Source organism: Heterodontus francisci, chromosome 35, assembly GCF_036365525.1.
Source record: "Heterodontus francisci isolate sHetFra1 chromosome 35, sHetFra1.hap1, whole genome shotgun sequence".
Taxonomy (NCBI): Eukaryota; Metazoa; Chordata; class Chondrichthyes; order Heterodontiformes; family Heterodontidae; genus Heterodontus; species Heterodontus francisci.
The window spans coordinates 25,525,569-25,540,206 of NC_090405.1; the positions used below are offsets into that span (position 1 = coordinate 25,525,569).

Genomic DNA, 14,638 nt, shown 5'->3' on the forward strand with positions numbered 1-14,638 from the left:
TGCTGGAGTTTTTTGATGAGGTAACAGAGAGGGATGATGAGGGCAATGCTGTTGATGTGGTGTACATGGACTTTCAAAAGGTCTGACAGCATCTGAAAGGTCACTGACCTGAAACGTTAACTCTGCTTCTCTTTCCACAGATGCTGCCAGACCTGCTGAGTATTTCCAGCACTTTTTGTTTACATTTCAGATTTCTAGCATCTGCAGTATTTTGCTTTTATTGACTTTCAAAAGGAGTTTGATACAGTGCAACACAACAGACTTGTGAGCAAAGTTATAACTCATGGAATAAAAGGGACAGTAGTAACATGGATATGGAATTGGCTGAGTGACAGGAAACAAAGAGTAGTGATCAATGGATGTTTTTCGGGTGAGAGGAAGGTTTGTAGTGGAGTTCCCCAGGAGTCAGTGTTGGGACCCTTGCCTTTCCTGATATATATTAATGACCTAGACCTTGGTGTACAGGGCAGAATTTCAAAGTTTATGGATGATACGAAAATTGGAAGCATTGTGAACTGTAAGGATGATAGTGTAGAACTTCAAAAGGACATAGACAAGTTGGTGGAATGGGAGGACAGATGACAGGTGAAGTTCAATGCAGAGAAATGTGAATTGATTCATTTTGGTAGGAAGAACATGGAGTGACAATGTAGAATAAAGGGTACAATTCTAAAGGGGGTGCAGGAGCAGTGGGACCTGGGGTTATATGTCATTGGTTGAGAGAGTGGTTAATAAAGCATACAGTATCCTCGGCTTTAGTGATAGAGGCATAGAGTACAAGAACAAGGAGGTCATGTTGAACTTGTATAAGACACTAGCCTCAGCTGAAGTACTGCGTCCAATTCTGGGTGCCACACTTTAGGAAAGATGTGAAGGCATTGGAGAGATTATGGAAAAGATTCATGAGAATTGTTCCAGGGATGAGGAACTTCAGTTATGAAGATAGATTGGAGAAGTTAGGACTGTTTTCCTTGGAGAAAAGAAGGCTGAGGAGATTTCATAGTGGTATTCAAAATGATGAGGGGTGTGGACAGAGTGGATAGGGAGAAACTGTTCCCACTTGTGAAAGGATCGAGAACGAGAGGGCACAGATTTAAAGTAATTGGTAAAAGAAGCAAAAGCGACATGAGGAAAAACTTTTTCACACAGTGAGTGGTTAAAGTATGAACTGCCTGAGAATGTGATGGAGGCAGGTTCAATTGAAGCATTCAAAGGGGAATTAGACTGTTATCTGAAAAGGAAGAATGTGCAGGATTATGGGGAGAAGACGGGGAAGTGACATCAGGTGAATTGCTCATTTGGAGAGTCAGTGCAGACACGATGGGCCAAATGGCCTCCTTCTGGGCAGTAACAATTCTGTGATTTTGTGATTCCAATATTCAAGTCATTTCTATATATAGTGGTCCTGACACTGACCCTTGTGGACATCACTGTTCACCATCTTCCATTCTGAAAAACAACCAAATATCACAACTCGCTTTTCTTGATATTTCATCCATTTTTTAATCCAAGCAGATACTGACCCTCCTATTCCAGGAGCCTCAGTTTTGTTACCCAGCCTTTTATGTGGTAGTTTGTCAAACGCTTTCTTAAAATCCATATAGACAACATCCATTGCTTTCCCTTCATCAACCTTTTCTGTTACTTCATCAAAAAAATCAGTTATATTAGTGAAGAAGTGGAAAGGTGCTGAAGCTCTCAGTTTTCGGTCGACCCAAACCAAGTTCAAGGCCTGAATAATGAACCGATTGCCTCATTAGTTCTGTGAATAATACAATGATTTAATAGACAAAGTTTTGAAACATTCCTGCCCATAAATCTTGATAACAGAGAGTGTGTGGATCTCCTGACTCAGAATGTTTAATGGATACAGTCCTCAGATCCGACAAGGAACCCCTGAACATCCACAGTAAAGACAGTGTGGATGAGGAAATGTAAGAGCCGGGAGCTGAAACTCAGGGACGGCCAAGCTCTCCTGTCATTGAGCTTGTGTGTCTGCTCTGCTCGCCGCACTTCCGGCTCTACTTTGTTTCCAATGAAAAGATGAAAAGGGCCGTTCGGTTTTCCTCTCACTGACAGCGTGTTTCACTCGGGTTAATATAACCCGGGACTTTTGCTGCTGAAATGAATTCTGCAAGGTCCCAGCAAACACACCGGCTCCCTCCTTTCTCCCCTCTTTCTATCGGATTGTTTTACCAGGAGGGGCTCAATAATAACAAACCCCCTGCACGGAATGACCGCAAATTGAGCATCTAAATGGGGTAAGTGGGCAGCTTTCTGGGTTCTAGGTTCCCCCTACCCCGCCCCTCCCTCCCTCCAGTCCAAGCCCCTCTTCACTTTCTTTGGGACTTTGATGAGGGTGAAATGGGGAAAGTTCCCATTGATGTTTGAATGCGGAATTGCAGCAGAGATCTGCGCACGCGCGACATAGCCCCGCCCCCCAGTGGGACGTCACAATGAGGAGTGGAGCGCATGCGCAGCCTTTCCCCAACCCAGTCTGTGAAGCCATTCACTCAATGAGGGGAAGATGCTTTAAATCAGCTGCTAATGGAGACTTCCCGGGCCCGGGGGAAGGGAACAAACAGCATCTGCTTCCAGCAGCCACTGCTTTGGGAGCGTGTCCGCAGATGTGCTCAGAGATTAGCATTGAGTGGTTGGAAGTTGAGGGGGAGTCGGGGAGTGTTTGTAACAGACACTGTGGAGCAGGAGCTGCTCCCGGAACATGGAGTGAGCCGGGGACACGGGGAAGGGAGAGTTCATTCTCGGACAGTGTTTGGACAGGCTCAGGGAGACACAATGGGAAGAAATCACTATTGAAAATCACTGACAATTTCACCACCCAAAGGAGAGGGAATTTTCCTGCTTTAGTTCCAGTCTCTCACTGTTTGTTGGATCGTGAACAGTGGGGGAAAATAGCCGCAAAATAACGATGTTGACAGTTAGACAAAGAACATTTATTGCAGACACCAGGTGAGAAGTGTGAAAGGCACATTTTAAATAGTGGCTGCTTGTTTTCCGTTGAAATAGAAATGTGACTGTGTAAAGGTCACTGCTCTATCGGACAGTCCCAGTCATTGAGCAGTGCAGGGCTTGTGTTGTTTCTGAATGTCACAAACTTGTTGTAAAACCACTGCAAACACCTGGTAAACAGAAGCTGAATACTGCAGTACTACAGTGGAGTCAGACACTGACACTGTTTGTGTTCCTGGTTTTCATTTTGTGATTGTTCATAATGATTATTATTGGGACGATTACATTGATCGCTTTTGTATCTTCTACCTCACCAGTTCTTTCATTCCTGCAGGAAAATACATGAAGGAACCTGACTGGATGTGGTGATTCTTGGACACAAGGAAAAGTGCAGTGATCTCGTTCCAACACACAGTCGGTACAGGATCACTCCCAAAGCACAGAGATACTGCCAGTTCATCAGTTCCACTGGAACAAACAAAAGAAGTAGTCAGACAGACACTGATCCCAAAGTCAAGAGAGACACATTTTCAATCCAACAGTCAAACAACAGCAGGAGAGACAGAAGTTGTTTCCATTTCACTCCAATTCAATACAGCTGACAGGTTGATACATCAATCACAGTCCAAAAACAAACTCACTATCAGATCTAAATAAATTCTGTCACCATGGTTACATTTTAAATATAAAACTTGAAACAGAACAGACAAAATTTACATGATTGAAAGGTACAGAATGAATGCAAAGAGGCTTCAAGGGGATTTGGACAGGTTAAATGAATGGGCAAGAACATGGCAGATGGAATATAATATAAATAAGTGTGAAGTTCTCCACTTTGGTAGAATAAACAGAAAGGCAGAGTATTTCTTAAATGGTGAGAGGCTGGGAAGTGTCGATGTCCAAAGGGACCTGGGTGTCCTTGTTCATGAGACACGAAAAGCTAGTATGCAGGTGCAGCAAGCAATTAGGAAGGCAAATGGTATGTTGTCTTCATTGAAAGCGTATTTGAGTACATGAGTAAAGATGTATGAAGTCCAGATGAGACCGCACCTGGAGTATTCTGTACAATTTTGGTTTTCTTATCTAAGGAAGGATAGACTTGTCACAGAGGGAGTGCAACAGAGATTCACCGGTCTCATCCCCTCGGATGGTCGGATTGTCTTATGATGAGAGACTGCAGAAACTGGGCCTAAATTCCCTAGAGTTTTGAAGAATGAGAGGCGATCTCATTGAAACAGACAAAGTTCTTACAGGGTGTGACAGGGTAGATATGGATAGGATGTTTCCTCTGTCTAGTGAGTCTAGAACAAGGGGACACAGTCTCAGAATAAGGGCAGGCCATTTGAGACTGAGATGAGCAGGAATTTCTTTACTCAGAGGGTGAGAAATCTGTGGAATTCTTTATCCCAGAGGGCTGTGGAAGATCAATCATTGAACATATTCAAGACAGAAATCGATAGATTTCTAAATACTAACAAGATCAAGGGATATGGAGATAGCAGGAAAAATGGCGTAGAGGTAGATGATCAGTCACGATCTGTTTGAATGTTGGAGCAGGCTCGATGGGCTGAATGGCCTAATGCCCCTATTTCCTATGATCCTTTGAATCCCAATAATGTACATCAGACGTTAGACCATGTTATGCATTACATACCAGTTCAAAAATGCCACAGAGACTAAGACTGAAAGATACAGTATCAATTCCATTACTACAAAATGAAGGACTTGGAGCTTGCAGACCAGCCCATGTATCAGATTGAAAGTTATATTTTCATTCACAATCGTTTTCACAGAGCTAAATATTGAATACCAATCCACAACTTGTACAGGATTACCAAATAAAACCTACAACTGTAAAATACAGTTAATCCATATGTTAAATTAAACACAAGGCAAACAAATATTGATACATTAAGAGAGCGGGAAACAGTGAGAGCAGAGTGGAGCATAAAGAGCCCAGGAGAGGGAGCAAGAGTTCACTCGGAGAGCAGGGAACAGCGAGAGCAGGCGTCAAAAAAGGCAAAGGAATACACAATTAATGGGAGAACACTGAATGGTGTAGAGGAAGTGAGGGACGTTGGAGTGAATGTCCACAGATCCCTGAAGTAGCAGTACAGGTCAATAAGGTGGTTCAGCAGGTATATGGAATCCTTTCCTTTATTAACTGAGGTATAGAATATAAGGGTGATCTGGGTGTCCATGTCAATAAGTCACTGACAGCTAACATGCAGGTGCAGCAAGCAATTAGGAAGGCTAATAGTATGTTAGCCTTTATCGCAAGAGGATTTGAGTACAGGAGTAGTGAATTCTTGCTTCAATTGTATAGAACCCTGGTTAGACTGCACTTGGAGTACTGTGTGCAGCTTTGGTCCCCTTACCTCAGGAAGGATATTATTGCCATGGAGGGAGTGCAACGAAGGTTCATCAGACTTGTTCCTGGGATGGTGGGACTGTCCTATGAAGAGAGATTGGGGAAATTGGGGCTGTATTCTCTAGAGTTTTGAAGAATGAGAGGTGATCTCATTGGAACCCACAAAATATTTAAAGGACAGTCAGGGTAGATGCAGCTAAGATGTTTCCCCTGGTTGGGGAGTCGAGAACCAGGGGACGCAATTTCAAAATAAGGGGCAAGCCACTTAGGACAGAGATGAGGAGAAATGTTGTTACTCAGAGGGTTGTGAATCTTTGGAATTCTGTAACCCAGAGGGCTGTGGAAGCTCAGTCATTGAGTATGTTTAAAGCAGAGATTGATAGATTTCTAAATACAAATGACATAAGGGAATATGACGAAAGTGTGGGGAAAAGGGCATTGAAGTGGATGATCAGCCATGATCATATTGAATGGTGGGGCAGGCTCGATGAGCTGAATGGCCGACTCCTGCTCCTATGTTTCTATGTTCCTAACTCCACATTGTCGATGAGACACAGCCTCAGGCCGACTTGTCGGGTGTTGCAAACAGATAACACTGCTTCTGATCTTCACCAGAACAGAGTGAGATGTGAAATTGATCATCAAACAGACTGTGAGAGAATACAACAGAATAAAACACATGGAGAGACACTGTGGAATAACAAATAGATTTGATTGGAATGTTGAATTTTGATTGGAATGGATAAAACAGCAGAAACAGCAGATTAAATTGGGACAGAAAAGAGAAACTGATGGGAAGAAGGAAGAAAAGAAAGGATGGATCTGTTCACTTTTTTCAGTTTTTTCACTGGTCCATCAAAGCTGAATTTAAAAAAGATGCAAAAAACAGAGAATTTCACCAAAAATTGAGATTAAATGCTGCCGAAACCTTGAATTGAAGGATGCCCCAACAGATCACCTGTTTAACTGTCTCCTCACTGGGGGATTTCAATCAATGAGCAATATTATTCTCTACTTTTCTTTTGTTAAATGAAACCACTACTGTCACTTGGAGTTAATATCCCTGTGTTCCAACTCCTGAATAATAAAATTGTGAGTTTCGTGATATTTTCTGGACACATTTCCTGCTGAAAGAACGAAGAACTCTTTTCTAATTTACACAATACTATATACACACTCATCAAGCCTCCGAAACTGGCATCCTTGGTGCTGCTCTCTCCTCCCAAACCTCATCTCATGTGACTGTTACATCATCACTCTGATTGTGGGAGGGGTTAATCCCACTGTCTTCAGCATTAACCCTTTACATCCTCATACTGCACTGTCTGTCCAAAAAAATCGGTGGAGGGAACTTGAATTATCAAAACAGCAACAGCTGCCAGTTGAAAATCAACTCAACCCATCAGAGAGAGACTGTCAGAGAACTTCCTGCATCCAGTCCTGACCCCGTCACATTAAGCAGCTGCTCAGCCAGACCCCACTCTCATCAACACTGAACATTTTTACTGAGACCCTTCAAATACTGTTTATAAAAGGCCGCAAAGATCAAAGTTCACACAGTTGTATTAAATACAACAAAGTTTAATATCTTCTCACCGTTTCTCGGTAACCACATGAGACATAGGTTTTCTTATTTGGTTCCTTTGATTTTTCTTGTTCCTGACTGACAAATATTCCAAATCTCAGATAAACCCTCCCACTTGCGTCATGTCCCAGTCTCGGTTAAAAGCAACACATAATGACACAAACACTCTCCTTCAGTGAGATTAATATCAAGCTGTTTTCCAGGTTGAATGTAACTGTGAACAAATTTATGTCAAAGAAGTTACCTTTGATGTATCAGCACTGAAATTCTGTACAAGGAGGAACAGCCATTCCAAAATCATTTCCTTCACAAAGGCTGTTTTTTTATGTGATTGAAATTCATCATGTATTTTGAATTAAAGTTCACAAGACACAGATGTCAGTGTTGATAATGAAACTTTTCAAGCATGTTGCTAATGTGAAATAAGGCTCTGCTGGGAGTTGAACCCAGAATCTCCTGTTTACTAGACAGGTGCTTTAACCAACTAAGCTACAGATCCAGATCACAAATGTGTATGTAATTGAAATCAGAGGAAGGTCTTGTAGATAGTGGTCAGGCTTTGGCGAGTCAAGAGCTGAGTTCGTCACGGCAGAGATCCCAGCCTCTGACTCGCTCTTGTAGTTGTCGCTGTCGTTGTAATTGTAATAGGCAACCGTCCGTCTCGGAAGACGATGGGCTACACCCGGGGTGTACGTCACTTCTGTATTAAACATAGTTTGTTGTGGCTGTCGAGGATGACTCGTGAGTGACAATCCCTTCCGCAGCTGGTACAGATGAATATCATTGGCCCGAGGTCGACTGATAATTTTTCCTTCCTCTGAGCTCTCTTTCCCACCATCTGGTCATTTCTTTTGTCCTCTGCTTTTCCCATGGTCTTCCTGAATGCCTTTCTCCAGGAATTCCAGTCAGCAGGAAGGACTTCCCATGCATCGACTCCAATCCCAGTCAGCTTGAGATCTCACTTTGCAGATGTCCTTGTATCACAGACGTGGGTGACCTGTTGGTCTCATGCTGATAGCAAGCTCACCAAAGAGCGTGACTTTAGCAAAGCGACTGTCATCCATTCAGCACACATGACCCAGTCAACAGAGTCACCGCTGACTCAAGAGGGCAAACATGCTGCAGATCCCTGCACGCTGGTGTACTTCCTCATTCGGCACTCTGTCCTGCCAGGAGATGCCCAATATCCATCTGAGACAGCGGAGGTGGAAGCTGTTCGGCTGCTTTTCTTGGCTTGTATAAGTTGTTGATGCTTCTCTACTATAAAGGAGGGTGCTGAGAACACAAGCCTGTTGCACGCAGAGCTTCACATTTTCGATCAGTTTGCTGTCGGTTCACACTCGTCTTCTCAACTTTGACATGACAGCTGCAACATTGACAATCCTGGTGCTGATTTCAGTATCAAGGGACAGATTGCTGGTGATTGTTGATCCAAGGTATGTGAAGCTGTTGACAACCTCCAAAGTGAGGTTGTCGATGTTGATGGAAGGTGGAGTCTCTACGTCCTGGCCCATAACTTTGATCTTCCTGATGCTGATCGCCAGTCCAAATTCCTTGCAGGCCAGGGAGAACCGATATACAAGCTGCTGTTAATGAACTTCATTATGGGATGTCAGCACAGCGTCATCAGCAAACAGCAACTCACAGACCAAGAACTGACTCATTTTGGTCTTGGTGCGCAGTCTTGCCAAGATGAACAGCTTGTCATCAGCTCTGGTATGCAGGTGGACACCCCCATCTGAGTCACTGAAAGTTTAAAATAGCAGCATGGAGAAGAATATGCCAATTGTAAAGGATGTGAGCTGTGAGGAGGTTACAAGGAGGTTTTCAGGGGACTTGGACAGGATAAGTGAATGAAATGACAGATGGAATATAATGTGAATAAATGTGAAGTTATCCACTTTGGTAGAATAAACAGAAAGACAGAATATTTCTTAAATGGTGAGAGGTTGGGAAGTGTTGATGTCCAAAGGGACCTGGGTGTCCTTGTTCATGAGACACTAAAAGCTCGCATGCAGGTGCAGCAATCAATTAGGAAGGCAAATGGTATGTTGGCCTTAACACAAGGGGTCATGAGTACAGGAGTAAAGATGTCTTGCTGCAATTGTATAGAGCCTTGGTGAGATTGTGCTGGAGTATTGTGTACAGTTTTGGTTTCCTTATCTAAGGAAGGATATACTTGCCACAGAGGGAGTGCAACGGAGGGTCACCAGACTAATCCCTGGGATGGTGGGATTGTCTTATGAGGAAACTGGGCTTGTATTCCTTAAAGTTTCATTTAAAAGGCCATTTAAAACTGAGATAGGGTGGAATTTCTTCACTCAGAGGGTGGTGAATCTTTGGAATTCTTTACCTCAGGGGTTTGTGAAAGTTCAATCATTGAGCATGTTCAGGACAGAAATTGATAGAAATCTTGATACTCATGACATCAAGGGATATGGGGAGAGCGCGGGAAAGTGGTGTTGAGGTAGATGATCAGCAAGGATGTAATTGAATGACGGAACAGGCTCGACAGGTTAAACTTCCTCCTCCTACGTTCCGAAGAGAGTTGTCACCAGGACACAGCCCTGTTTTATCCCACTGCTGATCGTGAAAGTGTCTGATGTTGCTCCATTGTAACTGACGGAACTGTGCATGTTCTCGTGGAAAGAAGAGATGACGCCCAAGAGTTTAGGAGGGCAGCCTATTTTCCACAGCAGTTTGAAGAGTCTGTCTCTGCTAACAAGATCGAAGGCCTTGGTGATGTCTATAAAGACAATGTAGAGTGGTCTGTACTGTTCACAGCACTTCTCCTGTAACTGCCGAAGTGAGTTGGTAGAGGTTGCGGGTATGGAAGGTGCTGTCTAAGGAACCTTGGTGTGTCGAATTCCTTCATATGTCCCTCTAGCATCCCCCAGATTCAGCGGCAGATTGTATGCTGTTGCAGAGTTTTAACCAGTATTGATTGGTGCAGTGCCGAGCAGTCTGCAGAGACTTGTTTCTGGCAGCTCTGAGAGCCTCCAGAGTTTGTTTGCTGGGGACTTGTTTGTAGTTCATGAGGGCTCTCTTCTTAGTTGCAGTAACTGACTCCATTTCAGTCCAATAAGCCTCAAACCAGTCAGCATTCCTCCCATCTCTTTTCCCATACACAGCGAGTGCAGAGTAAAAGATGGTGGCGTGCAGATGATTCCACTTTGATACCACACTGAGGCCTTGGGCGTTTTCTGAAAGAGCCTGATCAAGGATGTTGAGGAACTCCTGGGTCCTTTCTGGATCAGTGGTTCGGCTAGTGTTGATCCGAGAACGACCTTTCTTCTTGGATGGGTGAAGCTTCCTTGGCTGAAGCCTGACCTTGTTACACACCAGGGAGTGATCAGTGTCACAGTCAGCGCTGTGATAGCTGCGTGTGATGAGGACACTGCTGAGGGTGGTATGTCTGGTGATGATAAGGTCTAGCTGGTGCCAGTGGCATGATCTCGGACGTCTCCAGGACACCTTGTAGCACAGCTTGACCTGGAAGTAGCTGTTCATCACACAGAGTCCATGGTGACAGCATAGCTCCAGAAACCTCTGTCCATTTTTGTTCATCTTGCTAATCCCCTGGTGCCCTATGCTCATTGGCCAAGCTGTAGTCAGTACCCAAGCTTGCGTTGAAATCCCCGAGAAGGTATAGTCCCTTGTGCTGGGAATTCTACTGATGGCAGTGTCAAGTGTCTCATAGAATTGATCCTTGACATCTGGGGTGGAGGTGAGTGTCGGGACATAGATGCACATGAGATTAACTGGGCCCGCGCTTGTTGACAAGTGAAGGGTAAGAGGTCTCTCTGAGCCAACAGTGGGGGGTTCACTCATTGCAAGTAGCATGTTTTTTACTGTGAAACCCACTCCATGCTCACGAGTTGCCTCTTGGGCTTTCCCCTGCCAGAAGAAGGTGTAGTGTTTCTCTTTGAGGGATCCACTTTGAATGAGTCTAGTTTCTTGCAGCACAGCAATGTCCACATTGAGCCTTGTGAGTTCCTTGTCAATCACAGCTGTCTTGTGTGTGCTATCAACCTGCAGAAGGTTGTCATTAAGGCCAGGACACATGGTCCTTACATTCCAGCTTGTGATGCGAAGCACTGGTGTCTTCTTTGTTGAGTTTGTCTTGCCTGGTGCATAGATTATCAATCCGCCAGTTGAGAGATATCTCTCTAAGCTGCAAGCACCCATTGAAGCAAGTAGGTCGTGGCAGGACAGCACCTAACTGACTGGGGGCTGCACAGCTTGGAATAGGTGGTGGTTATCCAATGAGACGCGATGATCTCTCCCACTGTCAAAAGTAACCCCTGGTGCTCATACTCTACACCAATTGAGTGACAGCTTATAATTGGTAACTGTTTCTTCCCATGTTTTGCTAATGTTTAACCACAAAGCTGGAGTGTCCTCTCCAGGGCACAGGCCTGGGCAAATAGTATGGAGACACTGAGCATCAGGACCCCCTCTCAGCATTGCTAGTATTGTCCAAAGGAAAGGAAAAAAACAGCACTGTTTGGTACCAGCTCTGCTGTAGGAGTTGCTGGAAAACTACCTGATAAGTAACAGGTAACCGCCTACGGGACTCCACTCCGGATTTACTGTCCAGGTTTACTCCCTAAGCCTTCTTCTCTCTCAAGCCATCCACAGGGAAGTGAGACTTTTTGCCCATAGATGGGGCTCTGTTTCTTGGCATCAGGATGGAACCACACGCCAGTGGGCCTGCATGACATGCACAAGGATATCACACACTGTCCCATCCCTGTGACAGCTCAGAGAGATCCCCTGATGATAATGCACCCCACAGGAACATCACAAACAGCCCCCTCCCTCGGACAGCTCAGGGTCAGATACTGCACACACTGCAACAACAGTGACATTACTGTATTAGTCCCTCCATTCTGAAAAACAAGCATTCACCCTACTTTATGCTTTCCGTCTCTCAGCCAATTTTGTATCCACGCTGCCACTGCCTCTTTAATCCCATCTGCTCAAATTTTGTTAACAAGTCTATTTTATGGTACTTTTTCAAACACAATTTTGAAGTGCAGACACACACCATCAACCTCACCACCCTGGTCAACTCTCTGTGAAATTTCATCAAAGAAATTAATTCATTAATTAATTCATACACAATCTTCTGTTAACCAATCTGTACTGGCTGTCATTTATTAGCCCATGTTCTACCAAGTGCCAGTTAATTTTCTCCTGGATAATTGTCTCTAAAAGTTTCCCCACCACTGACATTAGACGAACTGGTCTGCAGTTCCTGGGTTTATCTCTCTTTTTAAACAGGGCTGTAAAATTAGCAATCCTTGCAGACTTATCTTTCAGTTCTGGAAAGTCCATTGTGGACAATCTCTTTGGGCTGACTTTAACCAATTAAAGCGACAGGATACTTGATTAATAAGTCCAGAACTTTTATTGAGAGTAAAATAGTACTAAATAATTGGAAGTAAAATTATCTTGACCAAACTTGGGGAATATAACTTGACAGCTCCAGCAGGTATGTGGACTGGTCGAGCTTGGTCTCAGAGTGTCACGGTCCTCTTTGTCCAGTCTAGATCCCTCAACAGGTGGAGAACTTGGTTGATGATCTGAGCCTTTACCCCTGAGGTCTTCTAGTGGTCCTGCACACTGAAACCTTACAAGATCCCTACTTTTAACCCCTGGATGGCCATCATACCACCATGTAAAATAATAATTGGTCTGAGCTGTTGCTCGGTACATTTAATTAATGTCTTCCACTAACAGCCAACTGTCCTCAGAATCTCAGACATGAGTACGATGGAGTGGTTTCACACTGTCTCCCAATCTGATCTGAAACAAGTTTCCTATTCATTAAATCTAGACTCTTGAAAATGCTGGAAATACTCAGCAGGTCTGACAGCATCTGTGGAGAGAGAAACAGAGTTAACGTTTCAGATCTGTGATCTTTCATCAGAACTGGGCTGAAATTGTCTTCGGGACTGAGATTGTGGAATCAATTTCTGGGTCAAAAACATTGTACTCTCTCAGGATGGGAAGATGGTGATTATTAAGTACAGTGCAAGAATATAGATGCTTTTACATTATTTGAATCAACATTGATTTAAACCTTGTGCTCACGAAACCTATCTTTTGATCAAAATGACACTGATAACAATGGAAAAAGCAACACATACATTTCACGACCACAGGACTTTGTAAAGCCTTTTACAGCCAATGAAGGACTTTCCAAGTGTAGTCACTGTACAGTACAATACAATACCCTACAATAAGGATATTTCACATTCGAGTCACGCAAGTCCCAGGCAATGACCATCTCAAACAAGAGAGAATCTAACCATCTCCCCTTGACATTCAACAGCATTACGATTGCTGAATCCCCCACTATCAACATCCTGGGGGTTACCATTGACCAGAAACTGAACTGCAGTAGCCATATAAATATCATGGCTACAAGAGCAGGTCAGACACTAGGAATCCTGCGGCGAGTTACTCACCTCCTGACTCCCCAAAGCCTGTCCCCGATCTACAAGGCACAAGTCAGGAGTGTGATGCAATACTCTACATTGCTTGGATAGGTGCAGCTCCAACAACACTTAAGAAGCTCAACGTCATCCAAGACAAAGCAGTCCACTTGATTGGCGCCTCATTCACTATATTCACTCTCTCTATCACCAACGCACAGCGTGCACCATCCACAAGATGCACTGCAGCAACGCAGCAAGCCTCCTTACACAGCACCTTCCAAACCCATGACTTCTATCACCTCGAAGGACAAGGGCAGCAGATGCATGGGAACACCACCACCTGCAAGTTCCCCTCTGAGCCACACACCATCCTGGAATTGGAACTATATCACCGTTCCTTCACTGTGACTGGGTCAAAATCCTGGAACTCCCTTCCTAACAGCACCACATTGACTGCAGTGGTTCAAGAAGGCAGCTCACCACCACCTTCTCGAGGGAATTAGGGATGGGCAATAAATGCAATAAATAAAAATAAAATCAATAAAAAATGACATTATCCTGTAATCCCCAAAAGTAGAAAATACATATGAAAATGAAAATATAATAAAGCACAGTCAGCATGGATTTCACAAAGAAAGACTTGATTAACCTTAACTTTGAAGAATCAACAGCAACAGTAATACAGCAGATGAAGAAGAGTTTAAGTTAATAAAGCCTCATCCTTTTAAGTGCTTGAACCAACAAATTGTGGGTTAGCAAACAAGCACACTAACTGACAGAGCTGGGTGTTCTGCTTTCTCGATTCCCCGAAAGCAGGGTGTCAATGAGTTAAATCTTCAGGTTGCTGCAACCAGAATAGCCATTGTCCACGATCAGTTTTACTGTTATAAATAAAGGGTGGAACGTTCATTGTGAATCTATAGAAACAGTCTGGTCCTGCACACTGCAGACACATCCACGTCATCACCAACCAGCTCTCCTATAATTGATGCAGTTATTTGATTTTTCCCCATTAGCTCCATGGAATTAATTTTGAAAGATTTTAAATTCCAAGAAGTTTTGTTAATGTTCAGCCCTTGAGAAGATATCATTCCCTGGCCACAGTGGAGAGAGCATTGAATATAAAACAGTAGACTACCAGGTAACACAGTGAAAGCTTATCAGCTAATCTATAATTACTTACTTTTTTTATTTTTGCTCTTGCTATTCGGTTTTTCATCCTTTTCAGTTCCTGACTGTGGATATTATTGTGATTAAATGTGAAAA

The 14,638-nt window shown here is 43.7% G+C and overlaps 1 non-coding gene across 1 annotated transcript; it reads right to left on the reverse strand.

The window, feature by feature from the left end:
- Positions 1 to 7,351: 7,351 nt before the first annotated feature.
- On the reverse strand, positions 7,352 to 7,425 carry trnat-agu (transfer RNA threonine (anticodon AGU)). The gene has a single exon. It is a non-coding gene; the product is annotated as a tRNA-Thr (tRNA).
- Positions 7,426 to 14,638: the final 7,213 nt, after the last annotated feature.